This window comes from Camelus bactrianus, chromosome 32 (assembly GCF_048773025.1).
Source record: "Camelus bactrianus isolate YW-2024 breed Bactrian camel chromosome 32, ASM4877302v1, whole genome shotgun sequence".
Taxonomy (NCBI): Eukaryota; Metazoa; Chordata; class Mammalia; order Artiodactyla; family Camelidae; genus Camelus; species Camelus bactrianus.
In genome coordinates this window covers 3,730,578-3,755,926 of record NC_133570.1, presented here as the reverse complement: position 1 = coordinate 3,755,926, position 25,349 = coordinate 3,730,578, and positions in this window count along the sequence as shown.

The window sequence follows — 25,349 nt, the reverse complement described above, 5'->3', positions numbered from 1 at the left end:
GTTGATGGCAGGTCAAGACTGAGTGCCGTGATTCTCTGGATCTTGGGAAGTCACTCCAACGAGACTTAGGGGAAGAAAACGAAGTGCAGAGAACCTGGATTCTTGGCAAATTCACTTCCAGTGTCAGGAAAAGGCCACTCACTCACAGGTGCCATATGGCCTTGAATGGAAGTCGCTAAGACATGTTCACAAGCACATGCCCCACCTATTGTGTGACAAGTTGCCAGGGGCACATTGATGCCTCCGGTTAAAAGAACAGGTCTGGGGCAGAGGGGATCTGAGTTTCCAGGGCACCTCTGAAGCTCACTTACTTATTTTCCTTTGAAATGCATGGGTGCTCAAATCCTCTGTCTAACTTTCCGGGTCCTCCAGGAGAATTCTGTCTGTTCAGTGCTCCCTTCCCCCGCCTCCCCCTCCAGTGGCCGGGACTCTGTCACACCTGCAATGTTATTGGTGTGCATGGTGTTTGGAGTCTAGAGCTAAAATAGCAGGTATAGAAATTCCTCCTGAAAAAAACTTTGCAGAAAATTTTATACTTAAATTGCCAGGTAAAATGAGGCAAAAGCCTCTGTGAGTTCATATCTCAAAGCACTGATCACGTTCAATTGAATTTTGAAATTTCCAAAAAAAGATCCCCGGTTACTGTGTGACACTAACATTGACGATGTACATTTCTGTGTATATTCCTCAGACGGTGGAGCTCTTAAGTCTTTGTTTCCTGCCAACACCCCTCTCAGAACGCACCCATCCGGACGATTCTCTTGTTGGAATGCAGTAGGGGAGATTTAAATAAAGAAATCCAACACAGACACCACGAGAAAGGGTCCCGGGGCTCAAGGATAATGAGGAAGCTGATTTCCCTCATCCAAAGACAAAAGTGACATCTTCTTAAAACTTCTAATTCGATTTGAAGGGAGAAATAATTACCCACTCTGGCCATCAAGCTGAAATGTCCACAGGGAGGAAAATGGACTTCAACCACGTGAACTCCGCGGGTCAGAGCCAAAAGCTGCATTAGTCAAAAAAAAGTGTGTGGGGGTGGCGGGTCATAGCTCCATTAGATCAAAAGCATGTCCTCGAGAGAACAGGGCATGAAGTTTTGTGAGTGGCTCGAGTTAGACTCACACTGGGGATGTTTCTATTTTTAATGAATCTCTCACAGATTGCAGCATAAGCAGGCCCACAGTTGGAAGCTGGGCAAAGCAGAGATGTGGCAACTGAAACGATTTTCCAAGTTCTCATTGATTCAGACCGATGTCTGTGGCTGGCAGTGGTCCTCCTGGCATTGACCTTGGCTGTCAGTCAATATCATCAGATCCTGTAACACAGGACAGCTTCATTTCATCTTTACTCTCTGCCCAGGGCATTCAGACAATGACACCTTCTACTCATTTGTGGCCAGGGATAATGCCTACCCCTTAACAATACAAAGCCGAATGGATCAAATGCAACGTTACAAATGCCTCCCCCCATGATGGGAAAGAGCCCGCCTAGGAACAATTTCCCACAAGCATTAGCGGGTCGCCAGCTACATCATTTGCTACAATTGTGTACACACATTCAAACTCCCTGGAAGGGTTCTGCGCTCTGTAATTAGAGAGCAATTCAAGTTGGAAGCATAGAGGTGGGGGGGGTAGTATTTTATTTTCGTCAAATGCTAGAAATCAAGCGTTCATTGTCGATGGTGCGAGTTTCGGAACGACTCACTGACAGTCATTCTGTTCATGGAGAAAGCCGGAAACAGAAATCTAGAGAGACTTCATCTTGGTTTCAAGGAAGCTTTCTTACAGCATCTGGTTGTGTTCTATGTTGTGTGTGTCACATCTGAAAATCGTGAACAAGTTGCTGGAAGGAAATGTTTGAAGTGATGCTGAGGACCGGAAGAAGGCGGTGGGGCCCCTCCCACGCAGCACGCACTTCATCCTTCCGCAGTGGTGACTGAACAAATGACGCTCAGACATTAAAATGTACCCAGCAAGCAGACGAAATGATAGAAACATTGGAGCACGCAGGAGAAAGCAACAAGGGAGCCCCGGCTCCCTGAATAACGCTCTCTGACCTCAGAAAAACCTGTGAGTTTCAGTGAAACCCTTCATCAGATGAAGGCTGGAGGCCCTGGCTTCCTTGTGACTGTCGTGAGGCCCCAGGGCGGAGAGAGACGTGTGGGTCTGAGTATCTGCCTTTGTTTGGTGCGGTTTGTTGCGGTTTGAGCAACCTAGCTCCATCCTTGTTCTTCTTTTGCCAAAAATCAGGGGTCACTTGGATGCAGGTGGTTTCCTCTTCTTTTGACAATTAACAGCATCCATTAAGCTCTGACTGTGTACAGCTGTCAGGGGGATGTTGGCTCAGGGATCCAAGACGATGACGGCAGGAGAGTTCCATAGGCAGACACCCTAGTGAGGACCACAGATGCAGGCTTCATGGAGATCACAGACTGGTCAGGTGAGACACACCTATGCAAGCATCCATCCATCCATCCGTCTGTCCGTCCATCCACCCACTCGTACAGCAAGCATGGGCTGATAATCCGCTCTACACACTGGGACAGCGGGAATGTGCCCCTCAGTTCCTCCTCAGTGACGGCACTAGAGGCACGGGGGGGACCCTCTAAGGAGGTGCAGTGGGTTTGAGGGATTGCAGGGCTGGGCCGATCAAGAAGACTTAACCGGCAGGTGGCAGCAGCACTCAACGGGCTCATACGGGCCACACTGACAGGTTCGCGGGCAGAAGTCACCCCCCTCGTGGGACATCCAGAGGCTACTTTGCGGCGGCCTCTGCCCAGAAAGGGAGGGAAACAAGGCAGCTCTGGGGAGGGGGCTTCTGTGTCCAGGTGATGTCTCTCAGGAGCGTGGCAGGGGGGTCTCAGGTCAGGAAGCTCCAAAGGCCAGTAGCCACTTGGGGTCTTTACGGCTGTAGGGTTTGTCTTAACCTGTGGCTTGCAGGTGCCAGGTGCAGCTTTGTGGCGTATGCAAGTCAGACAGGCTCTAAATGGCAAAAATGTGCTCATTTCGTCTATGTTGAAACACTCAGTTGTGTAAAAATTTGAGTCTGACCCCAGTAGGTTTGGAGCTCATGGTTCTCACCCAGCCTGCTGCAAAGATATCCAATTAGGGGTCAATACACAGGGAACGTCTTTGGCTCATTTATATATCATGAAGGTAACAGATCCTGGCTTCACAGAGATGACACGTTTGTGAGTGATGCAGAGATGCACACCCAGCCATCCCTTCATGCAGCAGGCGGTGATTAAGCACCTAGCATTCTGCTGGGCAAGGGAGCTACAGAAGTAAAGGTGATCTGCTGTGGGGACTTGTGCTGCAGTGTGCGAGGCCCGCACAGATCTGGGTCTGAGTAGAGGTGGCAGGAGTTACGACAGTAGGGAAGACACTGAGTGATGCGGGTCCCATGTCAGCTGCAAAGCGGAGTGAGTCTGGAGAGCGTCATGAGAATTTTTGGAGGCACTGGCGACCAAGCCAGTTCTGGAAGGATGAAGTGGGACTGTAACAGGGAAGAACGAATCTGACTCCACGTTGAGTCCTGACCAGGCTCCCCCTGGGAGTGACCTCAGGAAGGAAAAGTTAACACGTCCCCTCCGGAGGCTGACCGGAACCAGGAAGTGTTTGGCTTCACTCCCTCCCTTTTAGTATAAAAGACGCCTGAATTCTAACTCGGGTAAGAGGGTTCTTTGGGACACTTGTCTACCACTTTCTTGGTCCGCTGTTCTTCCGAATAAGGATGCTTTTCCTTGCCCCACCAACTCATCTGTCGGTTTCTCGGCCAGTTGTGTGGCGAGCAGTCTGAGCGAGGACTTGGTGACAAGACAGTCTGCTGAATAGCTGGGAAACGATTCTGCAGACTGAGGGATCGGCGTTGACAAGGCTCAGAGGTGGGGTACACCAGGGGATCAGAGGCCTGTGTGTGAGTTTGGTGCAGTGCTGGATGGAAAGACAGGAGTGGGGCGATATCAGACGGTGTAAGCAGACAGGGGCCACATAGAGCAGGACTTGGGGGTCACTAACATTAAGAAATGGGGCCCACGAAGATCTTGCATGAAAGTGTAGATGGTTCTGCTGGACTGTGGGGAAGGGTGGATGGAAGGACACGGGAAAGGAGGCAGGCTCTGCAATCCAGGTGATGGGGGGCGAGGGCCAGAAGGGAGCTGGCACGGAGACCACACAGAGAGGAGCTCAGACTGCGGCTGGAGGTCCTGCGGAGGAAGTGCAAGTTGACCGACGGCTCCTTGGAGCACAGAGGATGTGCGCCCCCCCCAGCGGAGCATCCCTGTGCTCAGCGCAGTGTCCTGAACGTAGCTGGTCCGTGAGACTACCCAAGGGGAAGAGGGCCGGCATTTGTTAATCACTTACTCTCCATTTTCACGTCTTTGATCTGCAGGGAGGAAGAAAGACCAACAGGTTAGGCAGGCAAGGTATTGTGTGATCAAAAGAAAGGCATGGGGGTGCCTGGTTCAAGGTTGGTGGCAAGACAAAGGGGGCCTCCTGCAGAGATCGCTTTCCTACTTGGTTTGAACAGCTCCCTCCCTTTGGTTCTACTTGGGTGGACCTAATACAATTTCTCTGAACATCTGTAAAGTCAGTTCATCTCTGTCACCCTGTATTTTAAACCGAACCAAAACCCGACACTAATCTTTAATTTATAGCAACCCAGTGGTGTATGAATTCCATTACATCATAGGGGATTACACGGCAGACTTTGTTTTTATCTCAGGATGAATTTGGTGAAACCTGCCTAGTACTACCTTTGTTCGCTGAGTTGAATAAAGCCTGCTGCTCTGTTTGGTACCGGGGATGGAAAGCACACAGTCAGTCTCTTCAGCCTGTTACGTCTTCCTCATTCTCAGCTGAGAAAAATTCTCCTCTGTCAAAAAGAAATACTTAGATCAAGTCATTTAATCCCAGAAAGACAGATGGATTAAAACGTTTTTATTAAGCCATCGCACTCAATCTGCAAAATATGATAGTTCTGTCCACACAACCAAGTGAAGGCAGAGTAATGGGAATTATAATTACCGTCAGGGGCAGGGGGAGGGTAGAGCTCAGTGGTAGAGCGCGTGCTTAGCATGCACAAGGTCCAGGGTTCAATCCCCAGCACCCCCATTAAAAATAAGTAAATAAGTAAACCTAATTGTCCCCCTTCAAAAAAAGTAAAAAATAATTATTGCCACACATGGTAGGTATTTGATCAGGAAAACTTCACTTTCTTAGGAAATAACCTTTAGAAGTCATTTATTTCATGAGCAAGTCATTCTATTTATAAAGAACTAATTTTGTACGTTGAGAGTGGTGCATTTAATAATAGAACTTACTATTCAGGAAACTTAATATTCAGGAAAGAGGAATCGCATGTCGGGTGAATTTCCAGCCAATGGACTCTCTGTGAAGACAAAAGCATTTGTCCCCTGCTCCCACATGCGCCCCCTTCCCTGGGGTCATAAGTCCTGCAGGTTGTTGTCTGTATTTGGCAGGAACAGAAATGACACATACAGTGGCCAACAGAGGCCATCAGGTGGTTCTGAAATTGAAATTATAGGACCAGGAGACACCAGTGTTTACTAAATCCATCTCTGACACAACATCCAAGAGCTACGTGGCAGCCTCACTGAACGCCCTGAGAGACTTCAGTCTGCTTTTCCCCAGGTTAGCAGACAAAGTATAGCCCTACAGTGGAATTGGGGACACACTTACACTGAAAATTGAGTCACCAGGTACAAGGTAGGCTGCAATCTGGGACACATTTAGCCTTAAAAATGATTTATAGTTTATCTGAAATTTAACTGGGAGTCCTGTGTTCTTGTTCATTAAATCTCAATCACCTTGCCAACCCCAGCAGCCCGTCACCCACTCTGCCAGCCTACTCGGGAGAGGATGCTATCTTAATAAAAAAAGAAACAGTACATACACATTGGATGAAGGCTGAGTGTCAAAAGTCTTTCCCTATTGTTGGCTCAAGTTTCTTTGTGTGTGTGTGTATGTGTGTGTGTGTGTTTTGTGGGTGAGGTAATTAAGTTTATTTATTTATTTTAATTTTTTTAAATGGAGGGACTGGGGATTGAACCCCAGACAAGGTCCCAGTGCATGGACCCAGAATTGTAAAACGAGGCTCTCGACAGGTAGGGATGTTTTACTTTACGTAGGCAAAATATCAACGTGAAAGAACTCTTCTGTTGATTCAAACTGTAGTATTTCCCAAAGGGAAATGGAACAAAAAGGAAGGCCCATGAAGATCTACATTCAGCCCGGCTTTGAAGAGTTAACTGTTTCACGGATGCTTAAACAGAGGGAAGAAGAAATAAAGAAAAAGAGAAACAACAAAAGGAGGAAGGAAAGAAGGAAGAAAAAGGTGAAGGCGAGAGGGAGGGAAAAAGGAAATCCTAGCAAATGACTTACGAAGGCTCCACCCTCCTCCCATTTGCAATGAGCCGAGGGGACACTAAAGTGATGGGGGTTTGGTGGCAAAGGAAGTCGCAGATGAAGATGCCGATTGATGCTGGAAGTGTTCTTGGGTGAATTACTTGAACTCTCCAATTTTCCGTGTTCTCTTCTGTGGAATCATGATGCTAACATATGCAAACTTAAAAAACCAGCATGAATAAACCCAACAAAACACCTGGCTCTCAGCACGAAATCACCTTTGTCAAACTATCCAGTGGAGGAGTGAATCCATGACACATCCCTAGGAAGTGGAAGTCAGTGTCCTAGAGGTCTGTGTTCCGATCGGGTGCCACTCTGGCCCCATGCCTTCAACAGCTGTGAAGAAAGATTGGTGATGAGATGTAATTAGGTGGGAATTCCACTTTTGAGAGTTCATATTATTTATGATTAACTCAAAATAGCATATTTAACCTGAGTGTACTTTAGCGCCATAGACACTATGAATGCAAAATTTTTTCTTTTATGTGTGCAGACAAGGCTAAATATTGTTAAATGATTTTTTTTTTTTAATCAGTGTTTAACCACAAAATTAAGTCATCTTCATCTTTCCTTCACGGCCACATAAATGGTAGTCTAGGCGCTGATAGCTGATTGAGATTAGAATTAGAATATTCCCTTGATTAGACACATTGGTCTTGCCTCCAACTCCCCCCCACCCTCAGCCTTTTAAAGGGTATAATTTAAGGACAAACAGCAGGAGGGGTTAATTTTCCCCATGGGTAGTGAGTTTATGGAGAGCGTTGTCTGTAATGTCTGTGCCACTGAGGTCTGAAATTGGTAAAATGAAGGATTTCGGTAAATGAATGAGGGCACGCCAGAAAATGGCTTTAGGGGTATTTCAGAGATTTGTTTGAGAAGTTTTGTTTCAAGCACGTTCTACTGGAGAATGCGCAGCCACTCCCTGTGAGTACAGTCTAAGGCTGTCCCCTCCACGGCCCCTTGCCGAGATCTGAGAGGTGTGTGGCGTTGCTAGAAAAACTAGCGAGCGCCATGTTGAAGTTTCAGATAGTAACCAGTCTTGACTCTCTTGAATACCTCGGGCAGGCAGAGTATCTACTTTCTTTGCAAGAGAAGTGAAAGGTCACCTCTTTCTGAATGAGAGAAAAATAAGACCCCACGGTGTCTTTGTATCTCAGTGGAGGGGCTTTTGACATCCTTCTAGCGCTTGACTTTGGCAGTACGGAATAGAGACACAGGAGGGTCACCCAACTCAGGTCGGGCTGCTCGTTGCTCAAGAATCCAATACCAAGAAGCAAGTGTTGGGCAAAAGGAAAGAGCGCTTTATGGAGGAATCCGGCCATCCTGGGGAGGAAGGTGGGCTCTTGTCCCAAAGAACCAACACCCCAACTCCCCAGGTTTTGCTCGGAGATTATAGAGGGAAAAGGTTGGAGCTTATGCAGCCATCTTATCACCATGAGGTGACAGCCAAGAGGATGACAAAGTCGACACACAGAGAATACAAAAAGAAAAAAAAAAAGAAAGGACAGTGGCTGAATCCCATGATACATGGTGGAGAGCTGAGCGGTGTCACAAACCCCAAATGCTCTGTGAAGGAACAGTTCATGTTCTTTTGACTGAAGCCACTGCTGGTTGGATTTTTATTCAACTGTGGCTGAAGCATTGTAAATAATACAGATAATATTTTGACCTTTATTTTACTTTAACCAGGCCAGTAATATTTAACAATGGGCAAAACCAGAAAAGGCATAAAAGAGAAACGTGATGAATTGTAATCTCATCATGTGTAAGTATTTCTTCCTTTCAATCCTGTTTGTTTACAATTCACATTTTACTAACCTCCCTGTCTTGTGATGAAGCGGGAAATACATTTAGTCTTTGGTCTGTCACCTTCATTCCGTCCTTCCCCAATTCTCCAACTCTAAAACTGGGAGTTAGAAAACATCCACTTAACAGCCTAACTTGTAAAATCCTCTTCTGAAAGCCATCATTCTGCACAGCGCTAATTGTTTCCGCAGTTTCCAGCATGGAGCGGGGCCTGGGTGGCTGTTTGCAGATTAAATAATTGGCATACTGGAACGTCTGTCTTTCTCAGGAGTAAGGCTGGAGTCTGCTTAAGTCACTTGTTTGCTTATCTCTTGAGTTTGTAGCACAATCTCTTTGGAGGGCTGGCGTACTGAAGGGACCGCAGTTTAACAGCCAGATCATCCAGTCACAATGACAGGCGGACTTTGGGAAAGACGAAAATCTCCTAGCCCCAGGGCTTAGCTCTGGAAAGCTCTTCAGAGATCAGCTGGCTACACAAAGAATGCAGCCTCTGTGCTGATAAAGAGAGAGATTTCCAGTCAGTGCCCCTGATAATTAAGTAGCCTTGTCAGAAGTTCGAGATATGCACGGATGCAGTTGGGAATATTTGATTTTAAAAAGATATAAACACATAAAGGAGAATAAAAAAGCATTTCAAAGAATGGCCTCTGACTCTTCTGATGCCAATCAGACTTAAAATAATGTTGCTACCAAAAGACCCTCAATCCTTAACTTTGAAGCTCCTTTAGGTGTGCGTGGCTGAGCTTGACAAAAGCATAAAATGTGCTTTCAGACGCTTTGTAACATTTATGTATGCGCACTGTTGGATTTTTAGTATGTAAAGCAGGCTTCGGTGAGGATGGAGGCTGCCTCATCAGCCAGTGTAACAGTGGATGTTTAAGGCAATTAGAGTGGAAAGAACATTTGGCCAAGGTGGGTCCACGCTGGTGGTGGAAACTGCCCTGTCACTGGACTGGACTTGGGCAGCCACATGAACACTTAAGATAAACGCGCCACCTTCCTAAGAGCAAATGATCCTCGTAAAGTCGGCCAGTGGCTGATTAATTTAGTGCAAGCAAGAGGGCCCTTGTCAACAGCCTTTACTGCTGTACATCCTGATTTATAAACAGAAAACAGTGGCTCAACATTATTCTGGAGGATTGGCTTGAAACCGGGTAGCAGCCATGGTAGTCGGGCAGTGAAGTACCCCAGCATCGCGAACCCTGCAGCTGCGGGGTTGAGGTTGGGGGGACAGGCTGCAGAGGGGCTTAGGAGCCTGACTGCCGGTGTCCTCGTCCTGGCTCTGCCACTTCTTGGCTCTGCACCCCTGGGCAACATCATGTGCTCGTTTTTCTGTTCTGTAACCCAGGGCTGATGCTAGAAATACTGCACGTGTTAAATGAAGTTAATGGATGTGAAGAACTTCGTCTAGTGCCCAGCCACATGTGCGTGGCCCATGGGTGTGAGCTGTCATCACCCCCTGGGGACCAGCGGTGTGTCCATCTAGTGCCTCCCTGGCTTCGGTTTTCCACTTGCCTCCCCCGCCTCCCACTAGGCAATGAACTATGAAGGAAAAGCCGGGCTGGTCTAACAAGATAACTCACAAATCTAAGTATTGGAATACTGATCTGAGTTCTGCCAGACTAACTTGTAATTCTAGATTAATTAGTGTTGGTTTGCTGTTCATGTTTTTTGCTAGCCAGCTGGGTTTTCAAAGATACATATCTGGCTTTGGAATGTTGGTTTGCTGCCTCCCCGCCTCCACTTTTGTGATGCTGCTGCTGCTAAAACTGTTCCATGCCTATTGGCCGAATACCCCAAGCTTGTACTTTACCCTATAAAACCTCATGCGCACGTCTTGGAGGTGCTCAGAGCTTCGGAGCAGAAGCCCCTCTGAGCCCGCCGGCGTAATACATCCGAGTACTCCAGCCCTCCGAGTGGTGCTTGTTTCTTGACTGGCCTGTCGTCTCCGTAACAGAACAAACAGAGGGCTGCCTCTGCTGGAAGGCAAAGGGGAGGAAAAAAGAGAAGCTCCTCCAAGGAGGTCATTAAAAGTGGTAACATCGTCATCTGATACCACTTATATGTGGAATCTAAAAAAAAAAAAAGGATAAAAATTCTATTTACAAACCAAAACCAGACTGACAGACACAGAAAACAAACTATGGTTACCAAAGGTGAAAGGGAGAGGAGGGGTAAATTAAGGGTTGGGGGTTAACAGACACACATTACTATATATGAAATAGGTATAGCACAGGGAACTGTATTCAGTATATTTTAGTAACCTATAAAGGAAAAGAATCTCAAAAGAAACAAATATATACGTAGGTAGGTGTATAACTGAATCACTTTGCTGTATACCTGAAACTAACGTTGTAAATCAACTCCATGTCAATTAAATATTTTTTCAAAGTGGGGAGAAAAAAGGTAACATCTCAAAATGTTATTTTAACCAGAAAATAATAGGAGAAAATTCCAAGGAAATTTTCATTCTCCGTGCTCATGTTACTGTGCCTTAAATGAACATTTATGTGAAAAAAAAAAAAGGCCATTAGCCGGTCACCTCCTCCTCCAAGGGGCTGAATGAAGTCCCTCCACTTTCGAGGCTTCAAATAGATGTGAAAGAAATGAGAAATACAAAAAAAAAAAGGGGGGGGGAGGCGGGGGTAGTTGGTTAAAATTCTAATCTATGTTCTCATTTCCTTTCGTTTTAGTCTTTAATTACTCTCGGCTAGCGGATGTCCAGCCGAAAGAGACAGCGGGGTGCCTGCCCTCACTGGTCCCAGCGCCTCCGGGCTCCAGCCACACTGCCTTAGAGGAGCAACTCCTGGTCTGCAGTTTCCGGCTGAGGGGTTGTTCATTCAAGACTCAACCCCTTTGAAGCCTGTTCTCATTAGTGGCTACATTTGAGCAGACCCAGATCGGCACAAACTTATTAATATTCTTACTCACACACTTTGGTTTTAAATAATAGATGCTCTTGAACATTCCCCAGGTAGTGTTATTTTGTACCATATATTTTATCCAACCTTCTTTGAATTATTTAGTTAGAATTTTAAAAGGCAGTAATCATGCCATTTACCTCTTCTGATTTTCCCACACAGCAGGATCTTAGATTATGCCAATATTTTGCATCAACAACAGAAATAAATAGCCCTACTTAAAATTTAGGTCACATCAGGATTTTCTGACCCAATGAAAGTGTTAGTCGTGTAAGAAATCCTTCCAGGCAATTATCAATATGTCACAATAATATAAAAGTGTGCCACTTAAGATTGAGTCCAGAGTCCATATTTGAAAGAGGTTGTAAATTATTATATTTCCAATTAAATATATGCTTAAATATACACACTCCTGTGTACTCCTGAGAGCTGACATGACCGAAATGCAATGCTGAGGAACTCTTTAAAGATGAAAGTCACAGTTTGCTAAGCAAGGTTTTGAAGGTGACTGGGAAATTAAAAACAATAATATTGATGCTATGAGTTCAGTTGGGTTGCAGAAGTGGGGAGACGGTGAACTTCCTGCTCCCAAATCTTGAGATTGTAGGATTTGTCGGCCCAGTCTGTGAAGCACTTGATTTTTATATTTAGTGTTTATGGAGGTCAGAAGATACTGTGTGTTAAATAAATAAGCTACAAGGATATACTGTACAGCACAGGGAACATAGCCGTCTGGTTCGGTAGGAAACCAATCCTGGTAATTTTCAGGTACCCCTCCTCCCATCTGTCGTGGAACTTTCTAAATTCCTGGGCAAACTGGGGTCGCTGGTCTCTCTGTCTTGTAGCTCAAGGACAACGTCCTACGGGGCCAAAATGTCACAAGGAGGCAGGGGGGACCTTACCAGGCAGGGCAGACATAGTGTCTCTGGCTCCAGCTTAGCTCAAAGGGAGGGAGCCGACGTCCCGAGTGGGTGCCATGGACGCGGGCTGGGGGCGCCCAGGAGCAGCCGCCGCAATGGGCTGGGGGCCAGAGGGTTTCCTCAGTTCTGGCTGGGGCAAGCTCCAGGGGTCTAGGCGGTGACATGACAGATCCTATGAAAATTACCAGAAATGACTTCCTGCCAAACCAGATGGATGGCACAGAGCCGGACTGGACGGCACTAAGGAGAATAATTAATGTGAAACGTGCTGCCCGTTGGTACACGTTTTCTTAAACTCCCGCGTACTCTGAGATGGAGAAAGGAGGGCTATACAAAGAAATATGCTCTGCAGAGGAGACTCAGGGGGAGAAACGGGAGGGACCACATCTCAGCCTCGCCGATTCCTTCTCTGTGCTTTAAACGGTCCTGGGAAAAACACAAATGGCTTGGGTGCTTGTTCCTGTGAACCAGCCAAACAGCTTGCTTATAGAGACCTGCTTTAAGTCCTCCCGCCGCTGTGTCCACCCATCCAACCTACTGCTGCTCCCAAGTAGCAGGCGGGCTCTCCTGGACTCCCTCTGGGAGCCATGACCGGCTTAAGCTTGATTCCAAGCCGGGCCCCAGCTGGAGTCAGCAATGAGCCTACTTTCCTCTGAAAAGCTTCCGAATGCCTCAGCACAACCCGGCCTGGGACAGGGGGGCTCTTCAGCTCTGGATTGAGCAGCACGGAGGTTTTGGAAAGATCCACGATCAAACCAAGATCCCATCAAACCAAGAATTCAAACTCAACACTTACGCTCCTGGCTGAAGAGGAAACATTTTATCTAGAAGATGTAGGAACCAAACAAAACCCATTTACCTACAGCCTGTTTTTAAGAGTTCAATCTCTGACGTTCTGATAAATGAAGGTCAGACACGAAGCCCCACGTCACAATGACAGGAGCCCAGAGCTGGGAGCAGGGGCTTGAGACCCCCTCCTGAGGGCCCCGGAAAACTAGCTGGGACCGCTGGTGTCCAGGGGACCCTGTGCTCTGTGACAGCACAGGTTTCACAAGCAAAGTTTTTGTCATCTGGCCATGATGAGACAACACTCAGCCAAAACCTGAGCTAACTATTAATGCAAAAGGCGAGCATGTTGGGTGAGCCCAGGGGAAGCGAGCGTGTTTAATTCTGACAACAGTCTAGTATCAGGGCTCCAGGGATTTTGTCTGGCCACCTGCGAAGCCAGGAGAGAGCTGCCGGGCCAGGGGACAAAGCACTGGGTGTGGAGGCTGGACACGTAGTATAGGAGGGGATGCCGGTCGGAAGGCACGTGCAGACAGGGTCAGGGGTTTGTGGAGCTGGAAGGGAGGAAGGATGTCAGAGGAAGATCTGGTTAGCTCTGGAACCAGGCTGGAGGATCTGAACTACGTGCAACATTCAGGATGTGTCCAGCTCACTGAGACACACAGAAGTGCATTCCCCAGGCAAAATGCCGAAGGATGTTCCTGGAGACCCTGTGACCCTGTCAGGCAAGACCCACCTAAAGGACCCATGATGGACAGATTGTGAGACTCAGGTAAAAGTGGAAAATGATGCCTTTTTTTTTTTTAATTGAAGTCCAGTCAATTACAGTGTGCCAACATAGCACTATTTACAATAGCCAAGACATGGAAGCAATAACCTAAATGTCCATCAACAGATGACAGGATAGAGAAGCTGTGGTATGTTTATACAATGGAATACTACTCTGCCATAAAAAAGAATAAAATAATGCCATTTGCAGCAACATGAATGGACCTAGAGACCATCATTCTAAGCAATGCCATTTATAATCAGACACTGAGGCCGTGCTGTGAACGTGGACATCCATGTCCAATCTAAAGTGGCCCTTCCCCCTACCAGCACCAGAAAGACCCAGTTTTAAACACCACCAAGACCATCTTGGGTGATGTCTTCCTGACGGCAGTTAAGTCCTAGATACCTAACAGTGCTCGATCAATAAAACATACAGTCTTTGGGCGGTCCTTCTGTTGTGTCGACATTGATAAACAAGGAAGTCCTTCTCTGCTTCCAAGTCTTGAAACGCTTGAGATGACACAGATGTCAGGCCACAGAGAAAATGTAAAAGGGGACAGATAACAGTTGTCCGAAAGGAAGGAGGGGGAGTGGGCGGACTGGCACCTTTGGTGTCTGGATTTCAGTGACCGTGAACGTGGAAATCTATGCCTCCTGGAGAAAGCAGTGAAGCCAAGTGATGAGGAATCATCATCAAGTATGTTCTCTTCATTGGGCTGAAATTTTGGGGGGGAAAAAAAGAGAAGAATCCATTGGGTCCAACTACTTCATACAACTGCTCTTTCTTGGAAGCCCTCGCTTCATTTTTCTTTCAAAAGAAGTTACAGAAATTAACCTTCATTTTGAAATAACATGACAAGGACACCTGTAAAAGCAAATTCATCGGGAATTATATAAAAGCGTTGAAATCATGTTTCTTCTTGTAGTCAGCATCCGAGTTATTTCCTATTTATATGCAAATGTCAGTGTCCTGGGCTTATTTTATTTTATTTTTTTACAATCCTGGAATAGTATGTATTTCCTAAAAGTTTAGATGAGTGGAGTCCTGATTTGATAGTGAAACCATTCTGATAGCAGGTCCAGAAAATGCATTCCTGACTCCAGATGGGCTTAGAACCCAATGACTGACATTGTTCATTTGCATCTTCAGATAGGATAACTTATTTTATTTTTATTTTCCAAGAGCATAATGATTTATTGATTCTGAAAATCAGCCCTGAATTTTAAAAAGCAGCATTCGCTTCTTAGAAGCAAAGCCGGTGGGCAGACACATTGACTTTGTCTTAATTATCTGCAACCTCCCATCTGTAGAATGACTTGTGGGTGAGCATCCTTCCTTAGTCATTTTGTTTCCCTGGTAATCCCTGTATCTGATTCCTTCCATGTTAGCTGTATTTTAAGTCTTTACTGAGAGAGCAGCTTATAATTAAGATGATCGCTAATTGTGGGTTGTTAATTAACTGCTGCCTAATGAGAAACTACAGAACAATTTGGTCCCTTCAGGGAGATGAGGGACCAGGGGACAATCGCTCTTTAGGTTCAGTGTGCTTTTTGTTTACCTCCCTTCCTGCAGACAAGAGCGCCAATGATTACAGCCTGTTTAGAACGCGGCAGAATAAAAACAGGACGGATACTGGGGCTTACCTTGCTGTTGCTTCTACTCTTTCACATTCAGAAAAGGCCAGAAAAGTCAAAGGTTGGGGCAGGAATCTGAGACTACAGCTTAGATCCACTCCAAATCCAGCCTGGCCAGTCAAGGGCACCTTAGAAATTCTTCAGAATGAGAGTCCCCGTGGACGCCTGGTGACAGTGTCCACACCCCAAGCGTTCAGAAGAAAGATCACATTGGAAGGCAATTATTTGACCCTGTTGGTTTTCAAGACTGCTCTGAACACTTTTTTCTTTGTTTTTCTCCATCTTCTCCTTCCCAGCCAGCCCTGGTCCTCCTTAGCTGGGGTCCTTCCTACAAGGCGATGAATGAGGAGAGAATTCATTTGGAATGAGTGAAAATCATCGAGACGTGTGCTTAGTGGCTTGCCTGCAAATGTCATGGCTGTGTGTGCAAGGAATTCATTACAGCACTCATTTTAATTTCGTCTGATCCATACAAGGGTTCGCCCTTTACACACACAAGCAGAAGGAGATCCCAGCTGAGAACGACAGCGCACCTGAGGTCAGCGCAGTACAGGATTCCCCAGAGGTTTGCTGCCTTGTTTGAACTTGCCTGTAGGCGCTTCTGGTAAGGAGCAGCCCATCACAGGCTTTCCGTTATGCTGTTCCTTTAAGGGCTCGCTGATGAAGCTATTAAAGGTCAATGGTGATGAACATCAGCATCACTTGGAAGGCATGTGAAGGCAGAAGACCCCGGAGACTCTGATGTGGTGGCTCTCAGACCTGAGGATCTGTACTTCAAACAAGATGCTGCTGGTCCAGAGCCCACTCTGAAAGCTGTGGCTGCGGGTTACTGAAGGTCATTTCTGGAAGCTGAATAATTTCATTGGAAGAGATGGGCTGTTCAAGTTAAATTTTTTTTTCCCTTGTTGCTGTCACCACTATCCTGATACAAAAAGGTTCTTTGCAGCCCCAGTAAATATGGTCTGTTTGCGTGGGTAATAAACAAGTGGAGAGAAAGGGTGACCAGTCTGCTGTTTTCCATAGGAACTCAAATTTAGAAATAGCAGTGTCATTGGAGGAAAAGGAATGGAAACCAACACAAGAGGGGAAGGGACTAAGGGCATTTAATTATGGAAATTGTACTCACTCCTTTGATAGATGGTTTGAAAAACAAGCAGGGAGAATATAGCAGCACATTAGCCCAGCCTTGGGAGTCAAATTGTCTAAGGATCCTGGCTCCATGACTTGGTCCAAGTTCTTAAAAAATCTAAGCCTTAGTTCTTTCTCTATATAACATAGAAATAGCAATGCTACCTATATTGCAGAGGATTGTGGAAATTGAATGGAACACTTGGCTTAGCTTGTAGTAAGAGCTCAGTAAGTGTTAGGTACCTTCACCACCATCACCACCACCATCACCGTCACCATCATCATCACCACCACCATCACCGTCACCATCATCATCACCACCACCATCACCGTCATCGTCACCACCACCATCACCACCACCATTATCATCACCACCACCATCACCGTCATCGTCACCACCACCATCACCACCACCATTATCATCACCACCATCATCATCACCACCACCATCACCACCACCATCATCATCACCATCATCACCACCACCATCATCATCATCACCATCACCACCACCATCATCATCACCACCACCATCACCGTCATCATCGTCACCACCGCCATCACCACCACCATTATCATCACCACCATCATCATCACCACCATCATCACCACCGCCATCATCACCACCACCATCATCATCACCACCATCATCATCATCACCACCATCATCATCATCACCACCACCATCATCATATTCAAGCTATCAGGAGGAAAGTATAGCTGGATTTATGTATAACCTTGTGAGTTAGGAAGCCTTTCTAATGTTGGTGAGGGAAAACATTACTATTAAAAAGTAGAAATTCGGGGGGAGGCTCCCATGTCTGAACATCATGTTCCTCAAGAGATTTTGTCAATCCAAGCTTTTCTTAATTAAAAAAATAAAATAAAAAGTCTTTTTTGTCTCATAAGCAAATAATCCCTCAACACTCCCTCACCCTTCTTCATCACTCCTGTCTTGTGCAGACCCACCTGCCATTTCTAAAACAGCCCATCCCTGGAATTGCCCCAGGGGCAATCTTACACAGGTCACTCAGTGAAGACCCCTTCAAGAGCAGCATGCTTGGAAAATCAGTCTGTCCTGGAACTCACTGCACAACAAATCTGTCAGTCCTGGAACTGATGATACACAGGATGGGGCTGGGAGGGTTGCGTCACTAAGCACCCTATTTCGGATGGATGGGAGGATGGGCAGATGAATGAATGGTTGGATAAATAGATGGGTGGAAGATGGAATAAATTAAACAAAAGCACACAGTAGGTGCTACAAATAATTTTCCAATTTAAATTTGAGTCATAAGTAGGTTGACATTTAGCAAAAGACAGGGGGCCTGATAACTTAGGCAACCATGTTCTAGCAGGACCATACACTGACGCGCGTCACCAGAGGGGCTCCAATGTCAAATGGACCATTTAATCCAGTCCAGCCAGGTGACTCTTTTTAATCCAATGGTGCTTTTCCGTGGTCACTCCCTGGTCTGGTTCCAGACAACTGAGTGAGATTTGAAAGGATGTCACATATGAAACACCCCGCTAGCTGACATGAGTGCAGTTAAGGAAGGGCCTAGATATTTCTAAAATAAAAGGAAATGCTATGGCCCTTCTGACGGTGGCAGGGGACGTGTGTCATTTTCTTCCTGAGCCACCGGGAGGGGGATCTCACTTTGTAGCATCCTCTCGCCCCGGTCGTGTTAAAGTTCTGGTGCTGCTGAATTTCTGAAGGCCAGGATGTGTATTTGGCTTAATGGGGTGACATCAACCAAGGAAAACAAGGCCAAAAACAGAGAGAGGGACACTGCGCTCCTCACGCACGTATGGAGGGGCAGGAGTGGATGGACGCGGAAAGGAGGGGGAGCGATTAGGAGAACGTGGACCCCGGCTTGGTCTTCCCCGTCTTGGTGAGTCTGGTTTGCAGTGGACAACAAACTGAGGGAGTGCCCCTGAGTCTGGGTCAATGAATAAGGTTAGTCATCATCATCATAATAGCAAATAACAAAAATTGCATTTATGGAATTATAAACGTATACACGCCTGACGCTGCTACAGGCATTTTTTTCAACTTGTTTAATCCTCACAGTGGCCGGATTTGATAAAAAAAAAAAAATACTGAGATCATCTTCATTTTACAGGTGGAGAAACCGGAATCCAGGTAGGCTGAGTAACGAGCCCTAGGTCACCGCGTAGTGAGCGCTCAGAACCACCTCCTCTGGTCACCTGCCGAGGCGGCTTGCTCCTTGGTGCCACCCGCCTGCTGTGCGGTGGGCAGAACGAGTTTGGACTCGGTAACAAAAATAGGGATTCGAGCAAAGTCAGCCCCGTGCCCTCCCAGGACTCAGCCCCCGAGTTCAGGCGGCCAGGCTCGCCGCGTCCCTCTGCGCCCCGCCTCCAGGCTGGACGCGTCTCCGGGGACACCGACGCGCCTACGTAAAGCCAGCAAACTTAAAAACACAGACACTGACCACTGACCGCGATTGTGAAATGAGCCAGCCCAGCCGGGAAGGCTGGTAAGGCGGTAAATTCTGCCCGCGGACCCAGAGCCTCTGGGCGGCTTCTCAGCTCCCCGTCTTTAAGTCTGAACAGGTGGCAATGAACCCAAGCGCGGAAGGAAAGCTCCAAGAAGAAAGAACGGGGGGAAGGAAAAATACAACGAAAAAAGAGAGAACCTGGAAGAAAGGGGGTCAGGCAGCGACAAGAGACAGTCGAGAAAACCTTTAATGTCTGTATGAGAGGAAGTGAGTCGAGGGCTTGCGTGGGCGCCCGGCGAGCTCTCATGCACGTGCCATTACCTGGAGAACAGACCGGAGACGAGGAGGGCTGGAAGCAGGTGCACAAGCGAGGAGGCGGCCTCCGGGATCTGGGGGGACACGGTGCCACCATTCTGCGCCCCAGCACGCGGTGGAGACGACATGATGGCTGCGCGCCGCGTTCCCAGGTGTGGTGATTCCCTGGTTTCCCTGTGTCTCGTCCTCTCCGGGCTGCCGTGTGGACAACAGTCAACGTCGTGTCCTCTAGAAGGTCCCACGAGTGGGTTCAGGGTGGGGTCACACGCTGATCTTCCTGGGACGGACGTGGTACAGCAGTGTGGAAAGACGCTTCCTCTCTGGCCCGGTGGCTGGAGGAGGCCATGTGTGAGGGAGCCGAATGTGACACTGAAGCCCTAACCGGATCCACTAAGAGGATTTCAGGCACCTCAAATGGGCGAGAGAGAAAGCTGACCATTTTGCTCATGTCTCATCGGTAACCCAGACGTTTCCTTTCACCTCTTCAGCGGTTTTCATGGGAAGTGCTCATAGCTGTGGTCAGAGAAGTTCCAGAAGAGGAAAAAGAGACAGGTGCACACACGTGCGTGCACACACACGCACGCACGCACAAGGAGAACTGCACAGGCTTCAGAAGCCTTGGGGGGGGGGGTCACTGGTCACACAAAGACAAACAAAGGGTACTTGATCCGCGGACATCTCTGTCACAAACGCTGATGTCTCACTGAGTTTAATCTCCTTAAGTGCGGCCTGCCTGATTTGGACGTGCCTCCCGCCTTCTCTCCTGGCAAAGACAGTTCCTAGGGAATGGGCAGCAGAAGGATATGAGCGTTAATAAACCAGTTTATTCCATTGCCCTCTGTTGGCTCCAGGAAAGGGAGCTGTGTAATGCCAGTCACCTCCCCCGGGCAGGAGGAGAGGGCCCTCCAGGGGACGAGGGCGGCGGGTCGTGGAAGGGACTTCAGACGCATACGCTTCTTGCTTTCTTGTTAGAACACCCTTTTCAGCCCAGTGGGCTGTATCTCCAGCAGAGGGTGGGCTGGCATGGCTGGTACCCACCTCGACACCTCCTCAGCATCGTTCTTTCTTCCTCCCCCACCTCCCTGCCCGGCTTCCCCAACAGGAGAGGCGGGGACTGCAGTGAGGAAGAAAATGTGTGTCCCATCCAAAGGGGACAGCTGCTCCTCAGTGGGCCTGAGGTCCCAAGGGTGCCACAGTCTTTGAATTTCCAAAGTAGAGATCTTGAAACTGAAGCCAACACACAGGAGAACGGAGCCAAGAGTTGATGAGAGGGAGAGATTCCAATCCTTCTTTGAGTCCCTGGGCCAAGAATTGCCTAAACCAATACTCAAAACGTTCCAGTTAATGAGGCAGCTAATGTCCCCATTTTTTTTTCCTCTTTTTGATGAAGCTGGCTTGAGTTGGGGTTCTGTCTTTAGCAACAAAGGGGATGGAAGTCAGCCTCGACATCAACATTACAAGAGGCAAAGTGTGAGGCACGCTGAAGTCTGAGACATCCCCGGACCCGATGCCAAACCAGGGACAGGAAGCCTTCCTGGAAGAGGCGGCATTTGGCTTGGATGGGGCTTGATCACAGAGGATGGGCATCCAAGGTGAGTGAGCATGAGAGCTAACCAGGGGGGTAGGAAAGGCTGCTTCGTGGGACGTCTATCCTGATGTGTGCCTGCTGCCCTAAGATAGCATTAACAGCGCCCCCTCCCGTTGCTTAGGGAACCTGAGAGAACCCAGGTGCCTGATGCCCTAATTCCCCAGCTGTTCAGCTTTCTCCATGTGGTCACCAGTGCCGTGATCCTCCGCTCTACCCAGGAAAGCAAAACAGGGAGAAAGAGAGAGAAAAACCCTTAACGTGGGCCAGGAATGAGCTCATTCTGGAACGAGGCGAGGGGAAGTTGCCTTCCTGAAAACCATGGTGTTTGAAGGGCAGGCTGTCGATGGAGAGGATGACTCAGCTCTGAGCTGCCTGCTGGCCAGAAGTCTGCCTCTTTGAACAAATTATTGTCTACCCAATGCACGATGGGCATTAAAACAATAAAAAGAAACCCGGTTCAAGGACACACGTCAAAAATGGAGCAATTAACATCCTGAAAGGTCCATTAGTGCAGGAGACGTGGGAGAAATCTTTTCTTATAAACTCCTGATCACATTAGGCATTTCGGAGCCAGGGTTACAGGGGAAGAAGTCACGTGTTGGCTAATAGCTAAATGGCACTGACTGAATGCACAGTGTGTCCCAGGAGGCCAGGTCAGCGCTTGGGAGAGTGCCTGGCTTTTGCAAAATGACTACTTCCCCAAGCTGCTTGTGTGTGTGTGTGAAAGAGAGAGAAACATTATTTGACTCTGCATGCAAACATAGGTCATTCTGTGCATGTCATGTATCCTTCCTAAAGAAATGTTGTACCTTGAGGATAAATACGTAAAAATCACTTTTAATCTAATGATGAATACTATGACATTGTAGTCCGGTGTGTATTAAAAATATCCAGAAACTGGGTCCGAAAGATTGAAAAGTACTTCTGAGAATTCAGAAATATTTGCAAGTATGCCTACACTCTGTGTGATTGAAACGAGTTTTTTTGTTTGTTTGTTTGTTTGTTTTTCTTCCCTGGATTCCAATCCCCTGATTCTCGAAACAGCTCCTGGATTTTCCATGCTCGGACCACTCCTATCCTACAGGGACTGCAAATGCCCCGCAGAGTGGGAACGTGACCTCGGTCTAGCCAATCCGTGTCGTCCATCAAATTGGCAACTGCAATGGGCTCGATGTGGTCCTGTGACCCTGCAGAGTCCCACTTGCTCTGGGGATTTCAAGCCACCTTTGGCACTTGCTGCAATCCAACCACATAGAGATTAGCCTGTCCCAGGCTCATCTGATTTGGGTTAGAAGCCAGTTCCTGATGTAATACGCAATGAAGGCTCAGATACTGGTCACGTACAGCCTCGTTTTCCCAAGAAGGCTTAATTAATTGCACCACCATTTCCAGCATTGATTTTTTTCCTGTTTAGTTTCAGCCGGTGAATTAGCACTTCCTTCCTGGACGTGACTTGGAAGGCAGCGTCTTGAGCAATCAAATCCTAGAATCAGGACGCTCAGGGGTTCCTGCTGGATGGGTGTTCATTACACCCAGAAAACAGAGGAAGGGCAGCTTCTCTTGATAAAGACTCCGTTTGGTTCCCTCTGAGACTGGAGGCTGGTCCGGTGGCCTGAGGCAGCTGGCATCCCTCACAAGGACCCTGAAAGTCACCTCTTGATCCAGGGAGAGACCGAGGCTGTTTCTCCCTCAGGGTAAGGCAAAGACAGTCTCTCCCACCGCGCTTCAGCCCGACCAGAGCCATCGAATGTTCCTTGGACACCCTGTGGCAGGAAACAGCTTCTGCCCATGGGAAGCCCACAGCTTGGAGAGCTCTGCTGGGCGGGCTGGAAAAATCAGAGACATAAACTGGGTGCTTCCAAATCACACCATCGTGGTGTCCTCCCACCTGGGCGGCCCTAGAGAGCCCAGGATGGCGGGTACTCGGAAAAGGGGAAAGGGGAAAGGGGAAAACGACTAAAGCTAGAATGTGTCTAGATTGTAGGATGTTCAGTTCCAGGTGCCGAACTCAGGGGACAGTCTGTTTCCTAGAGCCAAGCCACGGGTCAACCAACTCTTGGCGAGCAATGACACCAAGAGACTTCATCTATCATTTTTTAAATGCATGGAATGGATTTTTAAAAAATCAGGGTATATTCTTGGAATGAAGTTACATATTCTTTTAAATAAAATTTTCATTTAAATTATATACATATTTGTGTGTGTGTGTGTGTGGTGAGTCCTAGTGTAAAATGCATTTCTTGTTGTGGATTACAATAAAGAAATTGGAAAAAGCGCATGACTGACCAGCTGCTCCTGATCCAATCTTGCTCATCCTTCAAAACCTAAATGGATTCTCACTATATCCAGCAGGCTCCCTCTCTGCTCCAGCTTGGACCATCTCCTCCAGTCTCTGAACGTCCTGAACCAACCAATTTAAAGCTCGATTTTCTATTTCCTTGTACTAATCTTTATTACTCAGCCCAAGTCTTCCATCAATCATTCAGTCAACAAGCGTTTCCTCTCCCGCGTGACTGTTGCTCCCCTCTCTCATCACGGACACTGCTGATGTGACACTGTCAGCGGCAGGATCTCAGTCTCCTTCCTCCCTAGACACGTGGGTGAGCTCCTTTTAAGGTTAAAAGAGCAGTGATCTCCTCCTCCTGCCCAGCTGTATGTTAAGCAAGTTCTGAAGGTAACTTACCAGGTGACAGAGGCCTGGGCGCCCCCATCCCCCTCCCTGGAGTGTTGGACTTTGGTAAATCCAACCACTTACATCCAAGCTCCTCAGGCTTCACAACTGCCACAGGGTTCTCAGAGACTGGCCCGTCTAACTCCCTCTGCGGGTGGGGCATTTCCCAGAGGAAGGGGAAGCTCTGTGATGGGAGAGTGTCCGTCCCACACGGTGTGTTGCTCTGGGCTCTCCGTTCCCTCTTCTGATGCCCAGCGGGTGGGGGTCGTACGGAGAAGAACAAACCTGACTCCATGTTGGGTCTGTTCCCTTAGCTCTGACCCTGGGCTCTGTCACCTGGGCTGAGGCAGGCTGGTTCTGCACCTTCTGTAAAAGAATGTTGCCCAGAGCCTGGAATAACCATGACAGCCCTTCTCAAGGCTCTGACCTTTAAAGGCATAACACTGCTTCATTCATATAGAGATAAAAATTTGCAGAACAGAGAATAACATTTGTCTTGTTGGAGGTTTATGGGAACATGGGGACCAGACCTAGGCGGACAGCTGCAAGAACAAAGGATTCCGGCACCAAGGAGTTTGCGACAACCAGCCACACCTCCTCCCTTTTTAGTATAAAAGGAGCCTGAATTCTAACTCGGGTGAGATGGTTCTTTGGGACGCTAGTCCACTGTCTTCTCAGTCTGCTGGCTTCCTGAATAAAGTAGTCGTTTCTTGCCCAACACCTCATCTCTCGATTTTTTGGTCTGTCGTGCGGGGAGCAGAACGAGCTTGGACTCGGTCACGGGGGCACCCTGCCTCCCAGAGGATGCCTGTGTGTCTCACCCTGGTTGGAATCTGTCACTGCACTCTAAGCCCTGGGGTACAAACCTAAGCCAGAGGTGAGGCCCTATTTTCTGGGCAGAATTACTGAAAGAAGAATGATCATTTTGGTGAATGTCCTCTAAGGGCATCAGGACCTTCTCTTGGAAAATAAATCTGGGCACCCGGAGTGGCAGCAGCCGGCAGGAACGCTTATGTGGGAGGCTGGCTGGGGTCAGAACCGTGAAATGCGGTCCCGGAGAAGGGCAGGTGGGAGACCACAACCAGATGCCGGACCAGAACCTGCTGCTTTTCCTCATCAGAACAGCCCCCGGGAGACAAGTTACCTGGGAAGCAGTGATGCAGTCTGTCCCATTTTTTCTTACTCTTCACTGTTCTTGGGGATTACCGTATTAATCCGGGCTGGGGACCTGAAGAGTGAGAAATCATTTTAGGGCCAAAGTTGGTGACCTGAGGATCGATATCCCGTCTGTTTACTGTTCACGTGTCACTTCGTTTGAGGGTGTCCTCTTCCATTAATTCAATGGACGGTTTTTTTTTTTTTAATTATAAAATCACATGTATTCATTGGGAAAAGACAAAACCAAAACAAACAAACAAAACAAGTCACCTGAGAATAGACGACTTCAAGATAGCAGAGGCATGTTTTAATGAACCATACCCTGTCCTCTTTCTCCGCAAGTGTGCAGGCGTGCATACACGCGCGCCCACGCACACACACCAGCTAGAGTCAGTTTGACCTTTGATATTTAGTTAATTAGCCAGCCTTCCGATTTCACGTGTCTAGGAAAGTTCATTATCTTCACGCTGAATTTCCACGAGTGCCAAGGGAATTAAATTTCACTTGGTTCATTGCATCTCTGACGTCTTTTGGCGACTTCCTCTGGGCCAGGTCGTGTGCCGGGCCCCGGGGTGTGCACGGCCGGCCGCCGAGCCCCTGCCGCCTGGTCTCTCCCTGCGGAGGGGACGTCCAGCTCCGTGTCCCACTGGACGCTCAGCTTCTCTCCTGACTGCTACTCTCCTGTCCTGCTCCACGGATGCTCAGCTGGGACACAGCCACTTTTACCTAATTTCCAGGCCAGCTTTGATTTTATCGCCTC